Below are 23905 nucleotides of genomic sequence, written 5' to 3'. Positions count from 1 at the left end.
ACTAAAATAGGCAAATGCGTCATAAATAGCTTAAAAACTACATATCCCATGATTCCTTCGGGATTTTTGTAGTTTGATGCGTGATCATGCGAGAAGCTGCCTGAACTCTCGCACCATTTATGTTATTTTTCAATGATCAGTCAACACCATAAAAATAAAAAGGTCCGATAAATGTCTACCTGCATTAAAGTCAATTCAGTCTCATTTATGAATTTATGAAATCGTTCTCGCCTTGTAAAAAGAGGCGAATGCGTCATAAATAGCTTAAAAACTACATATCCCATGATTCCTTGGGGATTTCTGTAGTTTGATACGTGATCACGGGAGAATCTGCCGGAACTCTCGCACAATCGCAATCACGCGATGTTACCGGATGGGGCTTCCAGCGTTTTTAAAAACAGTTGAACTCCCGGTGGTCGGTACCTCCCCGGAGGCTTAGAAGATAGCCCGAGGTACTGATGGAAAGGTATGGAGACTTTTTAGCAAATTTGCCCTTTTTGAATCTTTAATTTGACGTTGTGGTAAAGCGTCTGTATTGATAATTGCAAATCAATGCGCAATTTAGTAATGGGTGTAAGAATTGCGCATGGGGTAAAAGTCCCTTTTAACACATGCCTTTGAAATCATGACTGTTACCATTGCGATACTACCATTGAGATTTTGCATAAAGAACATGGGAGATCACGCTCTCCAATAGAGAGGTCACCTATATCGAGGAGGGCACATTGTTGAGACTATGGACATATGGGCCTTTGGGACTTTTAGTACTTAACTATAGAGGTGTGAGATGATCATTAGGTTAGATATAAATGCACTAAGCACGATCTGGGTGTATGTAAGATATTAATCCCCGAAATACAATCATAAGGGGTTTCTTCAAAAGGCTATGAGTGAGTAAATTTGAGCGATAGGGGCTCCTATCGATCTCATTGGCAGATAGCGCTGTGGTTTTAAATGTATAGGAAGAATAACTCACCAATAGAATTTATGTTTGGTGTTAGGTTTTCTTCCTAGAGCGGTGCCTCCTTTGCCCTGAGCTTGTTGCCAGGTGGGGTGAGGCCATTCCTCCATACTCTTGAGGTAAGGGGGATGTTTTATGTAAACCCATTGTGTGGGAATACGGGATGGTTAATTTTAACCACTCGAATAATAAGGCTTAAATGTTATTTCCTATAAGACTCTCTGTTGTACAAACCTCTTGTTTCTTTCGTAGATTGTCTGAGAGGTTGAAGGAATTGTCACTGTGTAAAGACTATACTATGGAGTATCCTTTTACTGTATTTGTATTGATTTTTTACTGTTTGCAGTAGCAGTTATAATAATTTAGGTCCTGATAAAAGCACCTGGTGTCATTTCCACCGTCTAGTGCTGAAACATGTTGACCATTACACATTTATGGATGGCTATTTATTAAAACTATCCTCCTGCACTGTTTTTAACCATTGTTCGTTTTCAGACAATAATAAATTAGGCGTCTGATAACGCTTCAATTTTAGTATTCACTCCACATTTTTTGCACTGCACCACTTCTTCCCATACACTCCATAAATTACATCTGCTCACATTTGTATTCACAAACTTTGAAAATATCCTTGGGCTCCTCCATCAATAGGGTGGAGTGTTAGCCCTGTTAAAGGAGACCCAGATGATGAAGCATGTCACCTGGAATGGTGAGTGATGGGAATCTGTACAAATTTGTTGTATTTCCTGAGAAGTCTTAGTGTTGGTTTTTGCATCTTTTGCCTTTTATTTTTGGGACTACGGGCTATATAGTGTGCATTGGTCTTATTTTCAGACAAGAGTTTGGTGTTTTAATTAAAATAATATTAGTATTAATTTATAATATGTATTCAACATTGTAATTAATACGTAATAGTTTATTTATATTTAAATATTTAAATGTGTTGATATTTAGAATAGTTTTGTCATTATGTAATTTTCTTGAAGTGAATTAGTCTGTTTCTCATGTTGAACAAAGTGCAGTAGGAGTAGTAAATGTTACTCTTGCAATCCAACACTTTCCCTACTGTTGCACTGACTGGAGTAGGAATAGTAAAGTTTACTACTCCACAATCCAACACTATCCTTACTACTGCATAAATTGAAGTGGTAATAGTATATGTATTATTTGTAGAATGTTCTAGTCTTGTCACTATTATTTTCATGTATATTATTATGTAATATATTTTTATTAAATAGTCATTTTTTATGTTGTTTACTTTTTCATTAATAATGAAATTGGCATGTTTTAAACAAAGAAAAGCCTCACCGCGCATCTTCGCATGATTGGGAAAAATATCTTCTTGACCTGTATAGAGCAAACCAGATCTCTGAACAACTCTGGCAAATCCAGCTACATGAAGATAGAAATGAACCAGGATATTTCAGCACCATCTGAACGACAAATTGATAAAAATATAAAGAATGCTAGGTCTTCAGCTGCTATGGGTCCAGAAAAAAATCTGGTAAAAGTCCTTCAGAGCAATCCACAAGAATGGAGCAAATTTTGAGCCCCCCTCTTCTCTTACCATTATGATACTGGCAAATGCCTAATTAATGGCTTGGGAGCATCATGATACAACTCTTGAAAAAAGGCTCTTGCCTAATACCCAGTAATTACCACCAAATTGCTCTGCTAGACGCATCTGGGAAGATCTTTGTGGACAGTGTCCTGGACCAAATAAAAGACTGGTCTTTCTCCAGAGGGATTATCCCCCTGACCCAGGCAGGATTCTGACCTAAACATTCTGTAACAGACAACATTGCAACCCTGTAGACGATCATTGACAAATATGTAACGCTAAAATCACAGGTCATATACAGTGTGTTTGTAGATGTTACAACTGCTTTCAGTAGACCACCACTAGGGAAGAAGTTAATGAAAATGGGAATACCTGAAATTCTTTTAAGGATAGTCATCTCACTACATTCATCAACTTGGTGTAGAGTACAAATGAATGGGGGGTAATAAGGGTCTAACTCAAAAAATAGCTTCTCCGTACTACCTAAAACAGGGTTAACTTTTAGCACCCCTTTTATTTATCCTCTTTATAAGTGACATCCCTGATTGCTTTTTTAAAATAAATAATTATCCTCCAGCAACACCATCTAGTGATGTGCACGTTTTAATGTATGCCGATGATGTGATCATATTGGACTTTACCCCAATCGGCCTACAACGAAACCTAAATGCATTATTTAGCTATACTGATGACATTATTTTAAAAGAAAACATTCTTAAAACAAAAGTTGTACAGTTTAGAGGGAAAACACTATATTCATTTCGACTGTTCACTCGGTGGGAGGCTAATAGGGGTAGCTAAAACCTACCTGGCGAGAATCTTCTCACAAACACTACAAGATTTCTCCCATCTTCAACATATAGGCCTTTAGGTGGATGCTCAAATTGGAGCACTGAAGAGATTATATTCCTCCTCTGGTCATAGACATTTTTACTCCCTCTTGAGGTTTATCGCATGAAAAGACCTCCTACTTTATCTTATGCTCTTGAATATATCCAATCCATGAATGGCAAGCTACAAATACGAGAGAAGGAAACCTGCTTCAAAAAATTGTTAAGGTTAATCAAGCAGTCTCAGTTCCAGCATTGCACTTTGAGTTGTCTATAGTTCAGTCTTTGCTTAAGCTAAAGCAAATATAGTAAGATAGGTGTATAATTTATTACACTGTGAAGTAGGATCCTTAAGGGGCTTACTAAAACTTGAAATATTTAAAAATTAATCTGTGCAACATACTTTTAATAAGAATTTTAATACACTGTTAGATCTTTCCCAATGCACAATAGCACTTTTAGAGTATTGAACTCCTGCACTTCTAAAGTTATTCTTGAAAAACGTGACCCCAAGAATAAGTTATGAGCTTGATGTAAAGGACTGTACTGAGCTATTACAATTTGAATCCTATGCAGACACCATAGACTACAAGATTGAGCACAGATACTTGTAATTCACACTAGTACACAGGGTTCAACGCTGTATTATTCTGCTGTGCTTGAGGATTTTACCATTAAAAGCTTTTACAAAAGATTTGAATAATTCAGCTAATATTACAGGCTTATATAATATTTTCAATGAAGGCGTGCAAGAAATATCTAATGTACTATATGCCTGCCCAAACAAGACTTTGGTAGAGGCCAGATTGAAAACCTATATGTTTTAGATATAATATATTCACGGTACAAGGTTTAATAGCACTTTTAAGATCTCCATCTAATGAATTTATCTGTCACAATCTGTTTACATTTCTTAAATGTTTTTTAAAAATATTTTAAATAGCCACATTGTGATTAGTTTTAAAATGAAAATCAAAAATGTAATTTTATTTTCTTTGTTGACCTCAGTAGAGGTATAAATCAAATAAGATATTATTGATTGATTGCTTTCTTTTCCCTATGCCACTCATGTGCCCTATGTTCCACCTCTATATCCTTATTATGTGATTCTCCAGTGCACCATTCTGAGTTATCCTTATATTATTGTCCGTATTTTCCTCCCTGTTGCTTTCTTATTCTTATGAATATCTCAATCTGTACTTTTTTCTGATCTCTTCTCTGACATTTTCTTGTATTGCTCTCCGACTTTACCACTATATCTGTCCCATATTACTCTCTCCACTTTGCAGTATTTCACATTCAGGTGATACGGTCACTGGGGTGGTTTAAACTCCCTTGGCAAAAAAACAGATATTGTGTTGTTTCACAGAGAAAATATACTAGAAAATACACTGTCTGCCAATTATTTGAAAAAGGGTAACGCTCCCCTGATTTCTTTGGGGGAGGGGTAAGGTGGACATGCCTACTCACAAAAGATGCTTTTTACTTGCATTCTAGAGTACTGATTTCTGCCACACCACTTTTAGAGACCACTAACCAGCACTGGTTTTGGGGTGACTAATCATGAGGTTCTTAAAATCACATGCTTCATGTGGGAGCCAGCATCCTTGGTGTGCTATCCCCCTAAGCACGTTGGCCTTCAATCCCTGGTTATTGCCTAAGCTGGTTTTTGTTGTTATTAGGATTCTGTGCATTTTACCGCTGCTAACCAGTGCTAAAGTACTTGTGTTCTTTCCTTAAAACATGACAAAATTGTCCTACACCTAAATGGCAGATTCAATGTATTTATTAGCACCTAGTACATAGTACTTCATATACCCAGCAACTGTAAAATATGCTATACAAGTGGACAGCAGCAAAAAGCTCCTGAAATATTTTCTTTACTGTTGTAAGGACTATCTTTCCCATTGACAAACAATCGGTTACTTTATTACCTTTAATAAGTGCTAACTTTGTATTGGAAACAGATAGAGTAATGTTGCTTGCACTCAAATGAATTGTAATTTCAAATCATCTTGAAACATGAAGCCGGATTTTAAGTTACAATTTAACAAATATCACTTTTAGAAAGTTGGTATTTGGCTACCCAAACCAACTGTGCCTTCCTGCCAGTGGCCTGGGTCAAATGACTATGAATGGGTCTGCTGCTATGGTGTGTGTATCGCATGCAGACATGGAAAAAATGAAGATCTAGGTATGAGAGCAATAGATCTTCCTGACAGGATGGCTGGGAAGGGGCTGTACCCTGCCTGGATTATATTTCAAAAGTGGCCAGCCTGCAAGGAACTTGATACCTGGCTTACCCTTGCCTTTGTCGCCCTACACAGCTTAAAGCCAGTGCCAGGGGAAGGGGAATAACCTGTCCGCCAGGTTATAAAATCCACCAACAAACCAGGTTAAATGGGAGGGGGGGTTGGGTTGGAGTAATTTACAAAGATACCTGAAAGATAGGGACCATTGACATTGATGTGGTTAATGGTCTGGAATTACTTGGCATGGCCATAAAAAATGATTCTGGTCTCATTTGGACAGGGATTATCTGTTATAGACCTCCTGGGGCTTTTAGTGCTCAGCAGCAACAGTCACTGTTAGATACCCTCACTACTATGGCAGCCACTCACCACAAATTAGTAATCTTGGGGGACCTTAATTTGTGGTTAAATGGTTCTCTTGACTCTGGTTTCCACAATTTACTTCACTCATGCGAAGGTCTTGGCCTTTTCCAGCATGTCTCTAAGGCCACTCATAAGGCTGGGCATCTCCTTGATCTAATTTTCTCCAAACCCCATCTTCTGCATATTGGCGAAATGTTGCCGATGGATTGGACGGATCATTCCTTGATAACATTTTTTGTTAAACTTAACACCCTTCAGACTAAGGTCTCGTGTCCTACTAGCAGAGATCGGAAGGCTCTCACACGTTCAAGGAGCTCTGACTCTGTGTTCAAGGTCAGGGATTGGTTCTCTTCAGACATGCAAGTTGAGGAGAATTATGCCTCACTGTGTCTAAAGATCACCTCAACTCTGGACTCCTGTGCCCCTCTGATAAAACAAAGGTGTAAGGGCAGAACTTCTGCCTCTTGGTTTAATGCCACACTAAAAGACCTGAAACTAGTGTGTAAACAGGCTGAGAGGAGATGGAGGCGAGGCCATAAGGAGACAGACAGGCTGCTGTGAAAACTAAAAATTGCGGAGTATAAGAATGAGATTAGAAGGTCTAAAGCCGACTATTTCTCCTTCGTAATTTGTAATGCCTATAATAGCTCTAGAAGCATTTTTAATATTCTGAATAGTCTCACCAGCCCTGACTTCTCTAGGAATGTACTAGCCCCCTCCCAAGAACTCTGTGAGAACCTGGCTAGGTTCTTCCAGGAAAAGATCCAGCTGATTATTGATGATCGCGAGGGTGGCCAGCAAGCAGTTGGGAATATAGTCCCTGTGGCTAGGAGCATTGTTGCTCCTGAGGTGGGTGATTCGGAGGGTGTGGATAATGGCCCTGTTTGTCAAGTTCCTGAACAAATATCTGAGTTTACGCCTTTAACGGTGGAGAACTTCAGCAGATTGGCACAGGGTATCTCCTCTGGCTCACCCCTGGACCCGGTACCACATAAGATCTGGAAGGAGTATGAGGAAGAACTGTTCCCTACTCTTCGTCTGATCTGTAATCAGTCGCTAGCCAGTGGTGCTGTCTCCCCTTAGTGGAAGAAAGCTTTGGTGTCCCTTTTACTGAAGACGCCATCTCTTGATCCTAAATCTTCAAAAAATTACAGGCCCATTTCCTTGCTGCCGTTCCCAGCTAAAATTGTGGAACGTGCTGTTAGTATCACTCTTTCTACGCACCTGGAACAACACAATCTGCTGGAGGAGGATCAGTTTGGAATTCAGCCGGCTCATGGGACTGAGACGGCTCTGGTGACCGTCATGGATGAGCTTCAGAGGCTGGCAGACAGGGGACAGGCAGCAGCATTGATCCTGCTCGACCTGTCTGCCGCCTTTGATGCGGTCAATCATGAAATCCTGCTGAGAAGATTGAGTGAGGCCGGGGTGAAAGGCTGTGCCTTACGATGGTCTCTATCTTTTTTGCAGGATAGACGGCAGGCGGTGTCCCTTCCCCCCTTCTAATCTGCCTTCTCTAACGTGTTGCATGGTGTACCCCAGGGATCGACAATCAGCCCTATTTTATTTAATGTTTATTTAAAACCTTTGATTGCGGTCATCAAGACATACAATATCGACATCATAAATTATGCAGATGACACACAGCTGATTCTCTCCTTTGAGGGAGAGGACTCAACATCAGTGGAGGTGTTTCATAACTGTCTGCGGGATAATTCTTTACAATTTAATGCAGGAAAGACAGAGGTGATCTTCTGTGCCGCGAACAGGATCCCTCATCTCCTTCCTGCAATTTCTGGCCTCCTGGAACTTCGTCGGCAGTTCTGCCAGTAAAAACTGTCCGTAATCTGGGCATTATATTTGAAAACAAGCTTACTTTGGAAGCTCAGGTTACTAAAACAACAGCCTCTTGTTTTGCAATCATTAGGTCCCTTCGAAAAATCTTCCCGTTATTACCTTCTCAGGCACGTGCCCGAGTAGCAAGATCTACGATTCTCAGTAGGCTTGAATACTGTAACACTCTTTTGCTTTTAAATCTCTCTGCTTTGTCTTTAAAGCCCTTCATGGGATAGGGCCTGTGCTTATGCAAAAACATTTTGATTGGTACACCCCTACAAGAATGCTTTGCTCCTCGTTGCCGAGATCGGTGAAGGTTCCAAGATTTAGGAAGGTTAGGTCAGGGGTAGATCTTTTGGGGTGGCAGCGGCTAAATTGTGGAACAGACTCCCTTGGGAGATCAGGCAAATTAGGGAGCTCCTTCCCTTCAGAAAAAGTTTAAAAACCTGGCTGTTCCCCAAGACCTAGATTCCTGACCATGTTTCTGATTCACCCCCCGCCTTTGAGTTGCTTAGCGCCAGGATACCTGCAAGATGACAGTGCGCTCTATAAGTTGAATAAATAATAATAAATAAATAAATAAAATAAGAACTGACCAAAAACAGTTTTGGAGGTAGGACAGAGATTTCTCCGACAAAAAGGCTGGCACCAAATATAAAAATGGGACCATATAACTTCTCATTAGAACACTTGTGGACCTGTAAAAGATTCAGAGAAGTACTGCCTTGCTTCAAGAAGGACTGTCCAGCTGCTGAAAGGACTGCCTTTCTGTCGGAAAAAGGAATATTGGACCAGCTTGCCTTGATCCCAGTCTACCCGGAGTGACTCCAAGGGTCAGTTGGCTGACCTTCTGTTTGAGCTACAGGGACACAACAAGCTTCCAGGGGCATCCCTGAAAATGCCTAGCTGACCAGCACAAACTGGACCTCCCTGCACCTGCCTGGGCCCAGCGGCTGGTCCCTGTTGGGATAAATCTTGATCTACAAGAGGTGCCCCTCAGATCCTAGACCCTTGACTGTATCCATGTGAGCTCCTCCTCAAGAAAACGTGAAAATACTGAAGTTTGGGCTTCTCGCAAAAGAAAAGTAACTTCTTAGGGACAAGAATTGATGACTAGTGACAACTGCAAAAGTAAAACCCAGCAGAACGAGCTCTTTGCGCTGAAAAGTGACCATCTCGGATGACCAATACCGTGAGACGGGAAACGTCATGCATCCCCGTGAGACCTGCACTGCAGATCACCAGTGACCATCCGTGACAATCTATCAACACAAATCTCCCATGATAACCAGCTCTTGATGCTACAACTATGACCTTCCAGAATGCTCAACCCACTCTTTGCTCTGAAAGTCAACTCATCATGGCCCCCTCTGGCAGTGATGAAACTCTCAGGCCGGACTGAGAAGGTAACTCTTCAGTGGGACTAACCTTGTCCCAGTATCCGACCCATTCTCCACCACAATTGACCTAAACTTTTGACTTCCCCCAGTCCAGTGTGGCCAGATAACCACTAGTGGCACTTTCTGCTTCTAGGGGCTTATTTTACCTTCAAATTATAAATGAATATTTCCTGTTCTGCTGATTTGATTTTGTTAATTTCTGATGTCATTTTATTTGTTAAAATGTATCCTTTTTTTCTAAAAAGATTTAAGATTTTTCTTGTGTTCTCTTTTCATAGTATTACTGGTTGTGGCTGCATAAATACTTGACAGACTGCCTCAAAGTTAAGCTTCAGCTTTGAACCAAGATGCCAGAACGTTAACCGTAGGTGAATCTAGTGTCTTTTGTGGTTTACCTTGAAAAGGCTTGTGTTTATTATTTGAGTGGTGCACTCACCCCTCTCCAATAATAACACAATTTCTTACATTTTACAACTGCAAGATCCTTACTTTAGAGATTTGCAAAACCCTTATAATTCCATGTAATTTGGAAAGAGGAGAAAGCAGGAATAAGGCATCCACTTTCTTAGAAACCCAGTGACATAAATCAATACTTTGTGACTGCAATGGTGGTTGCAATACATCGATGATGTACTGGCTTTGTATGTCTAAAAAGATCAACTTAGACTTTGTGAATGCGCGTGGCTATGAGGGGCATAAGTACATTTGGTCTGATATGCCCTTCACATCATGTCTATTTTTTATTGCAGCCCTTTTGCTTTAAGGGACAGGAGTTACAATGAAAGACAGGCTAATTTTGAATATGTATGAAGAGATGCAGGTTCATTGTCCTGAGTAAGCCTCCAGCATACCCAGTGCTCTTCGGCAGAATTCCCAAATAGCATGCTGATTTATTTTCTGTTATGGGGCAGGATTTTGAAAATGCTACGAATTATCAATTTTACACTGTAAAAGATTTATACACTTGTTGAAGTTTTAAAATGTTCTTAGTTTTCAACCAGCTGCTGTTTTTGCACAAAGACAGCTTTGCGATCTGAGAATAATATGTCAGACTTTAAGAAGTCAATCGTTGCTGCTTGTCAAGGCCCATCAATTTGAGAAAAGACCTTTCCCCAAATGATTCTTTCTTCAAAGCTCTCACATAAGATAGCCAAAATGTTAAAAAAACCACCAAGGACTGCATATTTGCCAGCGCCTAGACCCAATAGGTAGATGGGCAGAGCTGAAACTTTCACATGAGTGTAACTACAGGCTTCACTCTCCACCGGAGGAACCAGGAGGCCAAGCTAAGCATTCTAAATAACCCAGTGACCGCCAGATAGGTGGTAAATTTATATGCACCTTTTCATTAGCATTCAATAATGGGGCATCCAGTGTGATATAGCAGGAGTAGTACTAGGGAGTTCTTTTTTTCCCCTAGGTCCTGATAAAAAGCCAATAGGGATAGTGCTTGAAAAATGTTGACCTTTTCGCAAATTGGGTACATGACACCCTTCTTTCCAAAATACCCCTTTTTAATCATACCATTTAGAGGTCAGACTAAATAGGATACACGTACTAGCTAGGTATTTTTAAGACAGACTCCGGCACAAAATCCCCCCCACTCCTATTTTTAATACCATCTCATTTATCATTTCATAGTCACCTAAATGATCCCACATAGTCCGTAGGGTGCAGCAGACCCTGCTCCATAGTGGAATGGGATGAACCCAATGAGGAAGCATGCCACCAAGGGGTAATGCTGGTGTGTGAGGGTTTCCCAAGAAAACTCTGTTATCTCCAGGGGAGGGTTAGTCTTCTCAGCATTGGTGGATTCTTGTTTTGTGTTATGAATCTGATTTGGAGGATGAACCCTGTACATCCTCTCACTCCCCCTTTGTTTTGATACATAAAGTATTTGTGCAACACTTAAGACGTGGGTTCCGTGCTCACTGCACCACTGGATTCAAGCTAGCCTGGATGATGAGGGGTGGTGCCCCAAAACCTGTCCCAGGATGCTTGTTTGTAGTCCAGGGAGAACCTGTCTTGTCAGTTTGGGCTGGGCTGTTCCCATTAGGAACAGGGTAAAGACTGATTTGCATGTGTTGGGTACAAACTGGGGTGGCGTGGTGTGGTGTGCAAAAAGTGATGGATTCAACCCAGATCTGTTGACTAGGGGTGAATGTCTGCATTGTTCAGCATTCCATTCACACTCTGTTATTTTTGCACTTTTAGAAAGTGAGAATTTTTCTGCTCTTAGGTATGTGTGCCTTACAGCTTCACTCCAATACATGTTTGGGGTGGAGGACAGCCACACACACAGGAAGGCTAGGTGTGTCTGAGTATCAATCTACATACATCTACATTCTGATGGCTATTCCTTGGCAGTAAAGGAGTAAATGGCTGATGTTTAAACTTCAAGAGGTAGTGGCCTTATCCCACAGAAAGGATTGATTAACCCCTATGGATAGGCTAGAGCCTGGCTTGGGAGGAAAGGAGCTTGTGCACTTCAAAGACTCTTCTTTGAAGTCACCCCCAATTCAAAGGCACATTTGGATATAAGTACTGGGTCTCTGGCCCTATCAAAGTAGTATACTTCTGGACCTGTGACCACTCTGCCAGGGAAAAGAGGAACTGCTGTGCTGCTAAAGGATTTCCACTCTGATGGATATGCTTTTTTTAAACTCTTTCGTTGTGGTGTTGCCCTGCTGCTGCCGCTTTCTCTTTGCCTGGGGGAGAAGGACTGGAGCTGCCTCACTTTGAAGCCAGAGTGATTCCAACTGCTTGCTGGTGTGCTTCCATTGCCTAAGTCTCAGGGACACAAAAGACTTAGATTTCTCCTTTTCCAACCCTTCGGCTCAGCTGCTGGTGAGTCTGTCTGGCCAAGACGTGCCACCACAGTTCTGGACCCTTGGACGTGGACCTATGGGTCTGCTGCAGTGTTATTGACATATCACCTGCTGTTGCTGGAATCTGACTGCATTGCACCCGAAACCACTGCATGGCATTTGGACCCCCGCACTCCGGGACTGACACTTCACTCATGGCCCAAGTTGCATCACTGATGCTGCATAAGGGATCACCGAAGCATCACTATACTGCACCCCCACATCTTTCAACGCGAACGTAGGATCAAAGTACTTATGTTCAGCAGACCTACATGGGTCCCGCACCCCTTCGTGGTCAGTCTGAACTCTTGACTTTGTCCCAGTTTGGCTAGAACAGTTAATCCATTAAGCGATGTTTGCTTCTAAGCGCTACTTTGACAATGTTTCCTTAAAAATTCATACCTCAACTCCTAGCTATTGGATTTTGGTAGTTTATGTCTTGTTTTATTTATAAAGTCGTATTTTATTTTTCCAAACTGTTGTTGATTCTATATGTGGTGTTTTCACTGTTTAAGTGTTGTCACATACTTTACACTTTACCTTTTTAGTTAAGCCTGACTGCTCTGAGCCAAGGACAAGTGACGAGAATTGTGGCTTCTGCTTGGAAGGGGTGCACACTCTGCTGACCTGAAACCCCAATTTGTAACAGTCACAATTAATAGTGTATCAAAATACAGGCTTGTTAGACTGCAATAAGATTCTCCCATGCATTATATAGCAAATGAAACTCTCTAAAAGTTCAAATTGAACTTCTTAAACGTGGCAACAATTAATGTATTTGTTTTTACAACATACACAGCATTGCTTAAACTATACTACTCCAAAACAGATCTTAAAGATTAATTTTTTTTAAATGCAAAATATGGAAGTATAACTTGTCGCATGTTTTATCAACCATGGAAACACTACCATAATAAATGCATCTCCTGGAAAAAGGGTGTACCTAATTAGCAAAGGATAAAACCCCTGATATTTGCTCTGTCAGATCAATAATGTAATGAAAAAAGTGTCACAAAAGACTGGGGTTGGCACAAATAAGCTGCTAAGAATGTGTACATTTGCCATATGTTCACTATTCTTTACATTGAGGTAATCCTCTTAGGCAGCATGTGCTCAGGTCTTTGTGGAATGCCCATCTATTGTTTTCTCAGAGAGTGGATAGATGTATGTATTCACTTGAGGGGCTGGGTGCCCTGTGACTCTAGGTGCAACATAATTGATATCTCCTTCCCCTTTAAAGAAGTGGACCTCTGTATGGCACCCTGTACATTACAACTTTCAAGCCTGCTTTTAGTTATGGCCCCAGTATGTACCTTGAACCTATCAGACATTTGGAGGTGCCCGATATACATCTTGGGGCAGATTAAGTCAACAGTTAGGCTTTTACATGAGTGGATCTCTTCATCATGTGGTGTTCTATCCCACAAAGAATGTAAAATGTGGACTTAAAAGAAATATTGAAGCTCAGTTTATTCAAGAACGAGCATGTTACAGCTGAAGTCAAAGGGGATGATTTACAAGAAACTAATGCAGCACAGTGCCGCAAGTCATTTTGCTGTACAAAAGGGGGTGCTGATTGACGGAGCATCTGAACCAATCAAACACTCACATCCAGTCAAAAGATCTGGGTTTAATCCATCACCGTTCTTTAGCCCACTCTGCCACCCCAGTTCAGAAATGGCCATATGCAAATCAGTCTGACCCTGTGCCTTATGGGAACAGTCCAGCCCGAACTGCCAAGGGATGCCTTCCCTGGACCGGAAACAAGCTTCCTAGGACCGTTTTCTGGCATTTCTGCCGTCTTCAGCCAGGCTTGCTTGAATCAAGTGGCAAAGTGAGCAAGGGACTCACGTCTGAGCATACCCTGCCAACTTATGGCGAACAAAGCGGTACAAAAGGGGGTGGTGATGGAGTCATTTTGCTGCATTGTTCTGCGTTAGTTTTGAAGCACTGGAATGCAACATATTTACAACAATATGTCGCATCTCTGTGCTTCCCCCTGCACTGGCACACAAACTGCTGCCATGCGCTGGTGCAGGCACTCTTGCAAGGATGCCTGCGTTTTGGGGGGAGATTCCTCCACAAAAACAATCATTTGAGGTGATTTCCTCTTCCAATGTGTGCTGTAGAGTGTAGCATGCATTGAAAGATGAAATAAACAAGGAAAAATGAAAACATTTCTCCTTGTTGCACCTCGCTATGCCACCCCTAGGGTGGTGTAGCACTCTTATTTATTTCCAGATTTACTAATCGTATCTGGAAATGCATCAGTGGACATGGGTGGTGCTTGAGAAAACCCACAGCAACACCCATGTCACTCCCCTAACATGCAAAATGTTGCGGAAAGGGGGCGATATTTACAACCACAAGTAAAGTCACGCAGGGTGGCTTTCCCTGTGCTTGTAAATATCACTCAGCAGGTTGTGCCGCCGGAGGGTCACGTAACGTGATGCACCGTGGCGCAAAGGGCTTGTAAATCTGCCCCATAATTTGCATCCATGGCTAAGCGATCACTGAAGTTAAGTAAAGGTTGTGAAAAAGCTCCGGGCAGGAAAAGGTGCTGCAGAAGACTAAAGAGAATTCAAAGTCCTTGGAGTGATAGAGCAAATTTCCATGGGCCATTCTTTGATGATCTGTTAAGCAAAACGCCTTTCAGTAGCCACTTGTTTCAAACATGATTGAAACTAACTTCATCCGTTCTCCTCTACTCAAAGGGATCTTTCAATAAAAACGTAATGCTCCACATTGATACTGTACGTGCTGGCCTGAAACATTTTTAAACCTTAAATCCCTTTTCTGCTTGGATAATGCCATGAAGTGAACAATGCTAGCACTGAATTGGAACAGTGTGTGCCAGCTTTTATCTACCAATGTGTTTTAGGATCAGCAATAATAGACAATTCTGTAAGGCTATAAGGGCCAGTTGTATCAACATTGCATTTTGCGAGTCCATAATAGTGAATTTTACTGAGTCACTATTATGGACTCACAAAATGCAATGTACGTAGGTTTCGCAAAATAAATTGCCATTCCTACCCATGCCTTATTTGCAACTTGCAAATTGCGAGTCGCAAATAAGGAATGGCTTACCATTCTTTCCTATGGGCCTAGAGGCCTGTAGGAGTGAATGGGAATTGCATGCGCAATTTGCGAGTACCCAATAAGTGCTCGCAAATTGTGCATGTAATTTCAAGGGTGCAAGGGTGCTAAATGGACACCCTGTTGCACCCCTGAAATATGCATGTGTGCACATATGGCACACATACATGCCCACCACTTGGCACCTAGAAACATGCAAAAAAGTGAATATTTCTTTGAATTTGCATATTACCACGAACTTGAAGTTGGTGGTAATTTGCGATTCCTTAAAGCCAATCAATCAATCAATCAAGACATTTATAGAGCGCACTACTCACCCGTAGGGTCTCAAGGCGCTAGGAGGGGGGGGTGCCGTTACTGCTCGAACAGCCAGGTCTTGAGCTTCTTCCTGAAGGAGAGGTGGTCTTGGGTCAGGCGCAGGTCGGTCGGGAGGGAGTTCCAGGTCTTGGCGGCCAGGTAGGAGAAGGACCTTCCTCCTGTTGTCGTTCTTCGGATGCGGGGGACGGCGGCGAGGGCGTGGCTGGTTGATTTGAGGTGGCGCTTGGGAGCGTAGAAGTTGATTCGGTTGTTGAGGTAGCTCGGGCCTTGGTCGTGTAGGGCTTTGTGTGCGTGGGTGAGGAGACGGAAGGTGATTCTTTTGTTGACGGGGAGCCAGTGCAGGTCTCTCAGATGTCCAGAGATGTGGCTGTTTCGTGGGATGTCGAGGATGAGTCTGGCTGAGGCGTTCTGGATCCGCTGGAGTCTCTTCTGGAGCTTGGCGGTGGATCCGGCGTAGAGGGCGTTGCCGTAGTCCAGTCGGCTGGTGACGAGGGCCTGGGTGACAGTCTTCCTGGTCTCGGTGGGGATCCACCAGAAGATCTTCCGTAGCATGCGCAGGATGTTGAAGCATGACGAGGAGACGGCGTTGACTTGTCTGGTCATGGAGAGGGATGAGTCCAGGATGAAGCCCAGGTTGCGTGCGTGGTCCGTCGGTTTGGGTGCGGTGCCAGGTCGCAAATATGTTTTGCTTCCTACATTTCATTAAGGAATCGCAAATTGAAATCAAGGAGTGGATGGGGCTGCTGTTCAGCTCTGCAGCTTATCTTAGCAAGGACGAAATGAATTAACTGGATGTGGGAGAGACCCCAAAGAATGTTCAGGTAAGTTGTCCAAGTTTTAGAATAGTAAAGGAAAACCATAAAAGTAAATGGTGTAATTTTAGGCCAATAAATGCCCAATGGAAATGTAAACAGCATCTTTCATGCATCAGGAGGGTCACAGTTTAAAGGCCAGTCCTCCTCTTGCATATTTTTCTTACCCGGCTATATCCTGCAAGGAAAGATATCCCAGGTGGTTGAAAAGAAAAGAATGTTCTCCACACGAAAAACATCTTTGCTAGCCAAGGTGAGATTTGAAAGGCTGTTTGTGAAAAACAAAACATGAATACTAAGTGTCCCAAAAAATAAGACCCCTGATGAAAGTGCTTCTACCCTGTCATGGGAGCACATTCACCGGAAGCAGACTGCTGGTGCAACAGGTGAATAAAAATAGGGTCTGCTGCAAAGTGTGCAGAGACAGACCCTCTGTCACGAGCCTCAGTGCACCACATGCTGTCTTTATCTGTCATGGACGAAAGTCTCTCTTCTAAATATCTACAAACAATCTTTCTTTTGGAATTTAATCTACGCATCCTTTCAAGGCCAAGCTGTGCTATTCTTCAAATTTCAAAGAGGAGAGCTAGAATGTTTTCTGCCAGTCTGGTGTTCAGAACTCCCAGAGAACAAATTATATTGTGTAACTTGAAAAGTAAAATACAGTTAAATGATAAAATGAGTAACTTACAAGTCAAAAATAGAAAAACTCACCTTTAGACATATGAACCTTAAATGTGCTCGCAGTCAGGTAGCAGACAAACTTTGGGGCATATTATCAAGGAACGGCCTTTACAATTATCGCCGCTTTTGCGGCTGGAAACTGCCACTAAAACGGTGATAATGGGCTAGATAATATGCCGTAGAGAATTCCAATAGAAGCCCATGTTAACACCAGAACATGGGCTTCTATTGGAAGGCTTGAGGCAAAGAAGTTATTCTTAATAGTAGTAACGCGTTCCTACTAATAGTAAGAAAATCTGGCAAGATTTAGTGGATGTTAGGAAAGTGAAAAAGGAAACGTTGTATCTGGTAAAAAATAATCAATATTACAGTAATGTGTATGTGAGAGAAGAAGAAATAACTGTAGAAGAAGATAGTGACTTGCCATCTGGACAAATTGAAAAAGTGGATGTGTCCAGAACTGAAGAAATCTACGAACATTACAGTGTTCATCCACTGCATTCTAAAGAAGTGATGGGGAATACTATAGAGTTATTCCAAATGAAAGAAGCAAAAGGAAGCTCGTTGTTTCCCTCAATTGTTTCCCACAGGAAAAGGAGGACGATATGATGACCGACCTGTGCAGATTCCTGCATCTGAATACCGGACATCAAGATTATATGCAGAAGATCCAAGATTTCGACAATAAATTCTGTATTTGTTTCATCTTTTGTTTGAGAGTGATTTGTCTGGACTTTCTTATGCAGTAAACCATATATTGAAAACAGGTCTAAATCTGCAAAATGTTTCGGCAAAGGAATTTATGGATAAAGTACTGCAGAAAGATAATGTTTTGGAATCTCAGCTAATTAATCTCATGGCGGGTCAGCGTGGTACTAATGAGTACTGGTACCGTCGTCATAGAGAACTGAATGTATGCTAAGGAACTTAGGAACTCCTACATGGTTCCTTACTCTAAGCTGTGCTGAATATGCTTGGTATGATTTACTTCAATTTCTTCGAGAGGCAAATCCAAACATACTAAATATTGAATACAAGACACCTGGAGAATTGTGCTCTTTATATCCAGTTAATGTATGCAGGTATTTCAATCATAGATTTGAAGCTATGATGTCTTTTATCACCAATAAAAAAAATCCTCCTCTTGGAGAGGTTCTGGACTTCTTTTGGAGAAAGGAGTATCAAGCAAGAGGTGCTCCTCACATGGATCACATGGATCAAAGATGCTCCCAAATTTGGAACAGACTCAGATGATACTGTGTTGTCTTTTATTGAAGAATATGCTACATGTAATATACCCAAAAGTACACAAGATAAGGACTTAAAACAATAAGTCTTACGATTCCAAAACCATCATTGTGGGAAATACTGTCGTCGAAAGTACAAATCTAAGGACAAATTCTACACCAAATGCCATTTTGCATTTCCACGACCTGCAATATTAAAAGGAAGAGTGAACAGTTTTATGTCATCTTTGCGTCATACTATCACAAGAAAGCCTCCAAAAAATACCTGCAACTTAAGAAAGAACTGAAGAGTCAACTTATATAAATGACTATAACCCAGTCATTTTGTCCATGTGGAATGCTAATAAGGATATTCAATATGTTGCGGACAATTCCATTGTGTTGCTCGATATGTAACATCCTACATAACAAAATCAGAAAAGACGGAATTGAAGGAAATGTGGGAAGAGATTTCCCATGAGAAGAGTCTAAGTAAGAAGTTATATACCTACAGTTTGAAGATGTTTTCTCATCGAGAAATAGGAGCGTATGAATGTTCGGATCGGTTATCATCTGCAAGTCTTTATTCCAAATCTAGAAGAATCATTTGAATGAGTCTAGCTCTTGCTGCAACACAAAACTGAGTCCTCAAATCTGTACAAGAAATTGAATATTTAGCTGAAAAAGAGCCAGAAAGTACAGATATTGTGAAAACAAATATGTTGGATACATATTATCCAAATAGAAGTCATCATCTTGAGAACATTTGTCTCTATGAAGTGCTGCAAAACTATATTTTTAAACAGAATATTACTGAAAACATTAATAATGGTATATATGCCGTTATTGGTTCTGAAGGATGTCTGGTGAAACAAAGAAAAGGGCATTTGATTAATCACCGTAAACTGAGTTGCGAAATACCTGACAAAAGGAAATTTTACTATTTAGCTATTTTGCACATTTTCAAGCCATGGCGTTCAGAATTGGAATTACTTGGAGATTTTGAGAGCTATGAAGATTCCTTTAATGCAAATAAAGATACTATAGAATGTCCTGTTTTAGCTAATTATGTGAAAATGTTGAATGATGAAATTGAGCAAGAAGCTAGAATTGCAGCTGAGATTGCTAGAGACAGTTCTCAAGAAAATCAAAGTTCTGCTCCATTCAGTCAGGACCCACTAGGAGAACCAATTGTTCAAAGTGAGGCAGCAACTGCTATAGAAGAGGTGGAAAAAGCAATGTATCAAGGTCAAGAAGATGTAACAAAGTTAGGAAACTTGGAAGAACAACTAAATCTGGAGCAGAAATAAATATATGAGCAAGTGTGAGAACAGATTGACCATGGATTACTTCATGAGAAGAAAGAGTGCTCTTGCTCATCATTGGAACCTATCCAAATGTACGTGCGTAGAGAAGCTGAAACAGGCAAAAGTTTTTTAATTAAAGTAATCACAACTTTTCTACAGAAAACAACTGAGTCACATTTGTCTTGTGTTGTCACTGCTTCAACTGGATTAGCAGCCCACAAACATTAAAGGAATTACTTTACACCATTTATTAATGCTACCAGTGGAGCATGAAAATAAATTAGAGTACCATAAGCTATCTGGAAAAGCTTCTTGTGAAGTTTCAAGAGTCTTGAGGAAAATGAAACTTCTCATTATTGATGAGGTAAGCATGGTATCAAACTTAATGCGTGCTTTTGTGCATTTAAAACAGAGTATGACGTATTATTCGGAGGAAAACACGTCATAGTTTTTGGAGTTCTTCTTCAACGTACTCCTGTAAAAGGACAACCAGTGTTTAAAACACTGTCGCATGAAGATACCAGAAAGTCTTTGGGGAGCATTGGAAATGTAAACATTTGGTCATATTTTGAGTATAAGGAACTTATTACAAATATGCGACAGGCAAATGATGCTAATTATGGAACTATTCTTCAAGATATAAGAATTGGGAAAACGACTGAACATGTCAAACAAGCATTACAGAGACGATTACTTTCGAATTTGTTTCCAAATGAAAATATTGTCCCAGACAAAATATACATGAGAATTGCAGAAAAGCAATCTGTAATCTGCCTAATGCCAACAATAGGTGAATGTTCTATATTCAATGAAGAATGTTAAAGTTGGAAAATGAAGAAATTATAAAATAGGAAGCTATTGATAAAATAGAACATGAAGGAATCACTATAATTTTGAATGAAAAGTTGAAGAGGAAATTGGATTCTTTAGAGAAATCGATAAGTAAAACTGTACGTTTAGAAAAGAATTTGTATGCATGTGTAAACTGTAGGGTAATTTTACGACATAATTTGAATGTGGAAAAAGTTTTAGTAAATGGAGCAATGGGTAAAATTGTTGATTTTGTTAATTATGTAAATATAGATGGGATTGAATTTTTGAAAATCAAATTTGATGAAATTGCTGAAGTACAACAATTTAGTCGTTGTTCATCTCGGTTTTGGCTTGTAAAAGATTTGTATGTACGCATAAAACTGTTTCCTGTGTGTTTGGCATATGCAGTGACCATTCATAAATCTCAAGGTTTAAGTGTAGATAGTGCTTTAGGGAATATTGGAAGTACTGTGTTTAAAGAGGGGATAGCATATGTTGCTTCGTCTTGAGTCAAAATTTTATCTGGATTGTACTTGATTGATTTTGATGAGACAAAGGTTAGTGCAGATGCAAATTGTGTGAAAGAGTATAATAGGTTAAGAAGAGAATATGCACCCAATTTAGGTCAATATCCAGTATTTGAAAAGCGTGTGGTAGGTAAAAAAAGGAGATTTGAAAATATATGTAGTGAAACTGTAGAGAAAGAAAAAGAACAAGATGAAGTTGCGCCTGCAAGCAAAAAGAAAAAGGACAGTGTTGAAGAGAATGTTGGTTATCAGTTTGAAAATAGTTGTGGTGTCAAATGCTGTGCTAATGTGGTTGTTAATGTTGTTTTTGTTCTTGAAAGTTTGCAACAGCAAATTGTTGAAAATCGGGACGAAAGATTCTGTTCATTGTTGTATTCTGTTTATGAGAAATGTAGTAGTGATAAAAGTAAAATACAAAGTTTTTCTAATATTCGAAATGTTTTGGACATGTGTTCTGGTTCTAGTCAATTTACGCAGAATATTCAGCAAGATTATCAGGAATTTGTAATGTTTATGCTTGGTGTACTGGAAGATGAAGGTATAGATATTGAAAGCCTTTTTGGCCTTTTTTATAAATGGCAACATGATCACTAACATAGACACTGAAAGAGTCATATATTTGACTTTACCTGACTGTGAATCAGTGTCTTTTAACAATCTAATTAGAGGAGCCAGTCAAAACATGGAGTGCAGCCAATGTAAATCAGAAATGTCATCAACATTGTTTATACAAAGATATGGACAGTATATAATTTTAATGCTGCAACGTTGTAGAGCTGATGGAAGAAAATTGGAAACTTTAATTAAAAATGTTGTAGCTGGGCAAGTTTCAATATCAGGAAGAACTTTTGTAGCTATTGGAATTATTTTTCATGATGGACCTTCTACAACATCTGGACATTACACTGTTTATTTAAAATGTCTGAAAGGTTGGATACATTGTAATGATAGTCAATTAGTTTTTAAGCAACGTTTGCCTAAAGAGGTACCAAATTCTTACCTATTTTTAAAGCCAAAAGTTTAAGTTCAAAATTTGCCCTTTTTAGAATTACTGCTGTTACGGTACATTAGTCTGGTGTTGTAGAGTATTTTGTAAGTGAGGGTGAGGAGGTTGAAGGTGACCCTCTTGTTGATATTGAGGCAGTGTACATGTAGTAGGTGGTGACTGATAGGGCTGCAGCAGGGAACATTGATAATCAGTCAGGTGGTGGTCTTTTGGATTTGTTGTAGTTGTTGTGGGTGTTTGGCTGGAATTCATGTGTAGAGTGTTTTGCCACAGTGTAGTCTGCTGCTGATGAGGGACTGTGTTACTGTTCTTCTTCTTTTGGTAAGGATTCACTTGTAAATGTGGCGGAGCATGTGGAGGGTTATGGCACTATGAGGAGATGGTGTAGACTTGCCTACACATGGAGAAGGAGGTGTTTAGGATGAATCCTAGGTTGTGGATATGGTTGGTAGGTTTTGGTAGTGTCCACAGTGTAGTGAGATAGCAGGTGTCTTCCGAGGCTGAGGGGCTGGGTTGAGGATGAGTACTTTCATTTTGTGCGTTTTCATGTTTAGAGAGCTGCTCTTTATGTAGTTGGTGATGTCCTTCATTGTGTCGTGGAGGTTGCTTTTGGTGGTATGTGGATTCTTGGTGAGGAAGAGGATGAGCTTGGTGTCATCGATGTAGGAGATGATGTTGAGGTTGTGATGGCAGGTCACTTGTGTGAGGGTGGCCATGTAGATGTTGAATAGCGTCGGGCTGCGGGATGAGCACTGTGAGACGGAGCAAATGGTGTCGGTGGTTTCGGATCAGAAGGCTGGGAGGCAAACGCTCAGGATTACTATTGAACAATTAGCAAACTAAGAATTTGACGCATACTATTTGGCTGTGTGGAATAGTATGTGAAACCACACAGGGCTTGTTGTTATATATTTTGTCAGCATATATTTGTAAGTAATATTATTTACAGTGTATGAAAATTAATCATAATGTTTTGTTATGTTATGATTGTTTGAGATGTGTCATATTTACGTAAGAAATTGCTCTTGGAGAAAAACATTTAAGATATGTTTTATTTCTATTTTTTAGATTGCTATTGAGAATGTTGAATGTTTTTTTTAAGATAATCTTATTGATTGTCTTTTTTTTTGCCCGCTGGTATATCATGAGTACTATTGAACTCACTGTTTCTAGTGAAATTCAATATTTTCTGAGAACAGCAAAAAAGGCAAATGTAATACTTTACAAATTATTTTGTGTTGTAAAAGATATATTGTAACTGTATTTTTTTGTGTCTTCCACAGATGGTAATTTTATAATATATAATTTCTTTATTATTTAATATGCTTGAGGTAAGTACAAGTAAGTGCTAAAATGGTCGATGGAGTGTGCTTCAAATGAGCTCAAGTAACAATACATGGACGAGAAGGTAAGTGTGAAAAGATGGTTTGTATCTTTTAAGGATATTTCAAAAAATTATATACTGGGTGTACGTGTCAGAACCCCTCATCAATCAGTGGATCTGATAATGACTTATCTAAACCCTAGCTGCTGCAGGAGAGATGAAGAATCCGCAAGGAAACATACTTGGAGTGCTTTAGTGGAACAGAGGAATTCTAAGATGGCCACCTCGAGGAAAGACACAGTGGTGGTCTAGTCATTTAGCACACACCTGTGGGGTATCCTTGGTGAGGTGTGCGCTCCCTAACGAGTGCGCACTTCACCTACGACGTTCCTGAGTTCAGTCCCGTTTTCAATTGCTCAATAGATATTCCTGAAGAGAAAGCACAAATATTTCTGAGAGAGTTAAAGAAGGTTCCCGGTTAAACTTACCTTAGTTATCGTGCCCGCAACTAGAATTCAGTTTCCGAGTTGGAAGAAGCCCGTACATTGCACAGTGGTTGATTTTCCTGTCGCGGCTCCTTCAGGGCAGACGGACTCAGTAGTGTTCAGCACCTGAAGAACAGAGAGAATAAGAAACCATACAAGAAACCTAAGTGATACCTTATAGTTGAGAAAGGTATATTCGTGGAAAATAATCGTATGACAAGTTACTGAGTGACT

Source organism: Lissotriton helveticus, chromosome 10, assembly GCF_964261635.1.
Source record: "Lissotriton helveticus chromosome 10, aLisHel1.1, whole genome shotgun sequence".
NCBI classification, from domain to species: Eukaryota; Metazoa; Chordata; class Amphibia; order Caudata; family Salamandridae; genus Lissotriton; species Lissotriton helveticus.
Note: the sequence above shows the minus strand (reverse complement) of the source record.